Here is a 6,000-nt window from a genome sequence, read left to right as displayed (position 1 = left end):
GAGGCCCTCCCGGATTTGTGGGAGATTCGCATTTCGGTGTCAGCGTTCTCGTAGTCGTTGCCTCCGCTTTCGACCCTGGGCGCCGACCTTTCATGAGAGTTCTTCGCGAACTCCGTCATGAGGTCTCTCGCCGACACTTGGGCTTAGAGTGGCCATCCTCGGCCGCTGTCCTCGCGACCCCGCCGCCATGCGCCTGTAATATGTGGCGATAAGCACGTCTCGAACCAAAGCAAAGCTATCGAAATGTGAAGCGATGTCACCTGCATGCTACCCTGTAGGATGCTAGGCGCCGTGATCAATCCGTCCATCACTCCTCTTCTGATTCTCGGTCTCAACCGTCTTCTCTCTTCATCTATACTCGGTGAGACGACGCAAAATTCCCAAAGTCACAAGGAGGTCGCCAATTATCCTGTAAAACTTGCGATAACGCACGAAAAAAAACGATAAATCATCGCAAAAAATCTGCGGAATTGTGCGCGAGACGCACAAATAGAATGAACGCGAAATCGATGAAATAATGCCACAAGAATGCGCGAATACGTCCGTCCTCTAATAAGTGGAAGGACTCAGGACGTCAGAGTTGCGCTGTTCGGTCGTGTCTTCCGACCTTTGTGACGGACGGAAAACGTCACGTCAAAATATATATAAAATTTTTTGCAAAAAATTAACACGCTTTAGGTCGCTTTAGGTTCTTTGAAGTAACAATGCAATTATAATAAGTGTTGACTATTGTATATTGGCTATTGACTATTGTATATTGTATATTGGTATATGATACGTAGAGACATTAAGAAAGGTTACGATATATGACAATGAATAATATGATTGAAAATTGATATGAAATTTACTTGATATGAATGAAAAGAATAAGTAAATGATTTAATGATAGCACTCTTTAAATCGAGAAATTAACACTATCACTTTCTGTGTTAGTTTCAATCACAATATACGGATTATTCAATTTCAGCAATTCAATTATTTGTATTAATTACACGATCAATATTGCATTATGCATTATACGTAAATCATAAAAAACTGAACCAATCAGAGTTTTTATTTCATGAAAACGAAGGACGTTGATTGATACGTATGGTTCTTATGTATTTCGTGTTATACAAGATTATGCGTTATACAAGGTTTAATAAACTAATTTTTAATCAACTTATGTAGCTGATAACAACGTGATTATCCAATTTTATTATAAATTTTTATAGAGTATTTATTGTATTTATTGTAGAGTATTTTACATTTACTTACATATACATATTTGTAATTGTTAAGATTAAATCGATATTTTTACAAAATCCATCAAATTTCCTAAATTGTACCATTAAAAGATAAGACTGATAATTGACAATATAAAACTAATAATTTATATCAATATAAAAATGTCAAATGTAAAAATATATGTAAGCCAATTTTATTTTGATGTATCATTTGATTTTTATTTAACAATTATTAGGGAAATGCGATAAATAAAATACCTATAGGTATGATTTAGCGGTTCCCTAATAGTACTTTTTGCAGCATGTTGCATAAAGACTTATAATAAATTAATTTGTAATTGATGAAAAGTTAAACATGTAATAATAAGCGTCTAAAAGCTACAATTTTTAATGTTCATTTGAATACAAAATAATGCCAAATGGAAAATATAATAAAAAATAGTTATGTTCGCAATCGGCGCAATCGGCAACTCTCCTTTACTTTCTGCAATATTTGTTTTATAATGTATTTATGTAATTTTTTTATTTTGCAGATCCGGAAAATTAAAAAAATTTATCGACTGCTCAGGCGCTGTATAAAAGCTGCTGAATTTAAGTACAGGCTGCCTAGCGCTGAATTTCGGCTTGCCCTAGGTGTCTACAATTAAAAAAATTAATTTTATTTTTACTTATACTACTAGAAGGCTGCCCCAAACGCTAAGTGAAAATGGATCGTAAGTTCTATTATGGTAATATGGAAAAAAATATTTTGGCTTCCGAAGAATGGTTGATGATGAAACGATGATAGATAGTTTCTATGCGCTACTTGAAAGAAATTCTGATTATACACCCCGACCTGTATGGTTAACAATTTCCTGATCGGATTGTTCCACTTGATAATTCGAAGAAGAAGCATTTGCAAATACTGCACAGTGATTTCGGTGGCGGACATTGGATTGCTTGCCATTACGACACAAAAACTGTTATTACATGAAGGTAGTCGTAATGCAAAATTTGAATAGAGAAATTCGAGTTTTTGTGGACAGATTATTTCCCTTTCATGACTTTCAGAACAATTCATTATTTCCTAAAGTTCAGTCGCAAGGCGACGGTAATAAATGTGATTTTATGGCGGTTGCGATTGCTACATCGATTCTGTTCGGCATAAATCCTTGCATCGTGACTATAATCGAGCTTTGCTCATTTGTCCGCTAATGTTTACAAAACAAACAATAACATTTTCCGTACCTCTATAATCCTGTTCCATTAACACTATTACCGTTGGAGATATTGAAAAGACGAGATGCGGATGCACTGAGAAAAAGATTTGCACGTAGCAAGGAAACTAAAGAACCGCATTCGAAACGAATCGAAAAAGTTTTTTCTTACAGAGAAAAATATGTTATGAATTTTGAAATAAAGTTTCAGAGGGTGCGTGATCAGTACAAAAAAGATTCTGAAATAAAACGTCAGAAGGTACATGATACATACAAAGAAGATCCTGAAAAGATGCGTAAAAGAAAGCAAAAAGATTTAGAAAATAAATGATATATCAAACGAAAATATTATTTGAAAAATGCTGCCCGTGAAAGAGACCCGCCAACGAAAATTCAGATAAAAACATCCCGACTTAAAAATATTGTACAACAAAACGTGCAATATAAAACGTGGCGAGAAGTCTATCGTACAAAGATGGATTGAAGGAAAAATTCAATACTGTTCGATCTTGGCAAAAGCGTTTCAACTTTCCAAAACGCTCGGCATATTATATTCGACTGATGTCGAGGAAAATTAATAAACCGCCGGTATGTGCTCGATTGGAAGCCGAACAGATGTTCAAATGGTGCGTAATAACAAAACGCTTACGAGTAAAGAAAAAAGTTTGAGCAACCACTTATAATGGAACAATACTCTCCTCACGTATGATTAATGTTTTGCCGTTAATGGATAACAATGATAAAAAAATAAAAATATGGCACTGTAATGAGAATAAATGTCGCATAAGTGATATTTCCATGGAAAAGTTTGTTGAATTTTTGGAACAGTTCGAAGAAGATATTTTGAAAAAGAGCTAAATTCACGCGACTCAGAAATTGTTCCATTTCACATGCCAGTACCAAATTAGGACATCCTCCGGAATGCTATGCAAATTCTAATCTTTGCAAGTCATACAGTGCAACGATACATCAGTACTTTATCGCCTCATTTTCCTTTCGTAAGAAATATTCGAAGAAATATCTACAAATTGATAGACAATTATAAAAAGTTTCGTTTGTTGTTTTCAGCTTTGAGATTTATCAATATGAATAAATTACTTGAAATTTCCAATGATTTAAAGAATAAAGCAAAAAATTTAACGGATATTAGTTTAGATGAGGAAAAGATTTTTTCGCGAAATTACGAAGCGTTTAAAATAATGAAAAAGCAATTGTTCAATCTACTATGTCTCTCTTATATCTTATAAAAATTATATGTGAGTAGAACGTTTCTAAACTTGAGAAGTTGAGGAAAACAATGGATGGGCCTTTTTGGAAAGACCTCATGGCCTACGTAACAAAACGCAATATCGATACTGGATTCATTTGTAAGCTTTGTTTGAGTCACTTACACAGCATGCTGCCTTCTTGCATTGATTTGAATAATCTTGCTGTAAAACCATTATCAGATGTTTTATCGGATTTCAATGATTACGAAAAAATGTTAATCAAGAAAGTGAGTAGCTTCCAAGTAGTGCAAATGATGGATTGTGTTTCGAACAAACATATACCGCACAAACAACTGATCCGCAAAGTAAAAGAACATTTCATTTCACTCTATCTTTACAAGAAACATTGGATAAGATATATCCTCCGAAAGACCCTTTAAATTTGAATCACGAATTGTACATCCTTGTTCGAGGTATACCAAAAGGTCTAAAGTTGTTTGGAAAAATTTGGTAGATATTGAAGTATATAAGGCAATGATTGAAAGATCATAATTCCCATTACTAGGAAATTCGTCTTCCAATGTCTGACGACTTGTCTTATAAATGATAATTTGCAAGAAACAGAATATCGGACTGTCAGTAATGAAAGCGACAGTGATGAAATAGACGAGGTAGTTGAGGACACTGTACAGCATAACAAAGATAATAATGATCAAGCCGTTTTAAAACGTAAAGCTTTCCTCACTAAAAATTCAAATCACTAAAAATTCGGGTACTAATGATCAGTATACAATATACGCAAAGCACAGTATATAATATACCAATGCGAAAAGAATTGATAACGAATCTGCATTCAAGCTTTATCAAATTGAAAATTGAAGATATTCCAATGGATAATCGTTATAAATCTGAATGTCATGTGTTTCCCTGATTTATATTCCGAGGGTATCAATGGACAATAGGAAAATTGAAACTTTGCATTGCTGGGTTATTTATTTGTCAGAACGCGATTGATGTCAAAACACAATTCAGAATCTACAGTATTTGTTCTTCCTTCTTAATGAAACCTTAACGCTAACTACCGACAATTGAAAAATGGTATCTATTATACTATGATGGTTGCTAACCCACGAGAGAGATACACTGCCGATAGATACGTGAACGAATTGAAAGACGAACAATTGGAATCGAATTTAATGAGTATTTTTGCAAAACTGAGAAATACGGACCAATTTTGGCGACAACCAATAATGTCAAATGTATGACTCTGCATTACGGTCCGGCGACGTGGTTTTTAACTTTGAGTCCTAGTGAATGGAAATGATCTGATTTGGGTGAATATTTACGAGACATGAATTCTGATAAACAGAAGTTGGACATCAACGAACTAATTGCACACGATCTTATGAGTACGTCTAGATTCATGTGCATAAAATTTAAAGCCATGATTGATTTTATTTGTTCGATAATCCAATAGGAGAAATCATTCACTATTTCTGGCAACTGGAATATCAAAGTAGAAATAGTCCAGCACGCGCATTGTATGATTTGAATAAAAGATGTTCCAGTTAAGAAAAGAAGAAGTTGTGTTCATTCGAAAATACGTAACGTACAAAATTCCAAATGAAAATGTTTCGCCAACATTGTACGAAACGGTTATAAGTGATCAGAATCATAAACATAACTCGTATTGTGTACGAAAAAAACAGAAACAAATATTTACAAAAAGTGTTCGACACGACTAGTTATTGATAATTTCATTTTAAGATACATCATCACCTCAAGTGGGTAGAAAAATTTTACGCAGTAAGAGCAGATTGTATGATGTTTCTCGCAAGAAGTCGGAAAAGTTTATCAATGATTATAATCCGGCTATCAAGTTAACCTGAGAGAGGAATATGAACATACAATTTATTGAAGAAAAATCAGAGTTTTACTTAACAAAATACACGACAAAGACGGAGAAATGCAATATAGACTTTGCAATGATGGATTCCAATAAGCTCTTGGTATCGAAACTGTGGAATTTTGCGATTCGTTCATTGAATAACAGAGAATGCGAAGCTTTAGAAGCTGCGGATACACTGCTAAGGAATCCCTTGTAACGTACAGACAGTGATACCGTTGTCAAATGATTAATGAGATGAGAAACAGAAAAGTTAAATCATTCAATGAAATTAAAGCTCTAGATGAAAATTCTACGAATATTTATTGTCCGTCGCTCATCGATTGATGATTATTATCCAAGCAGACCTAAGGAATTAGAATCATTGAATTTGTACAATTTTGCCAGATTCTGGGAAATTACGAAACAGGTACCAAAAAATGACGAAGTCAAATGTTACTTGTATCGGGTTTATGTTTGAAAAA

Source organism: Atta colombica, unplaced genomic scaffold (assembly GCF_001594045.1).
Source record: "Atta colombica isolate Treedump-2 unplaced genomic scaffold, Acol1.0 scaffold180, whole genome shotgun sequence".
In the NCBI taxonomy this organism is placed as follows: domain Eukaryota; kingdom Metazoa; phylum Arthropoda; class Insecta; order Hymenoptera; family Formicidae; genus Atta; species Atta colombica.
This window is presented reverse-complemented; position numbering follows the sequence as displayed.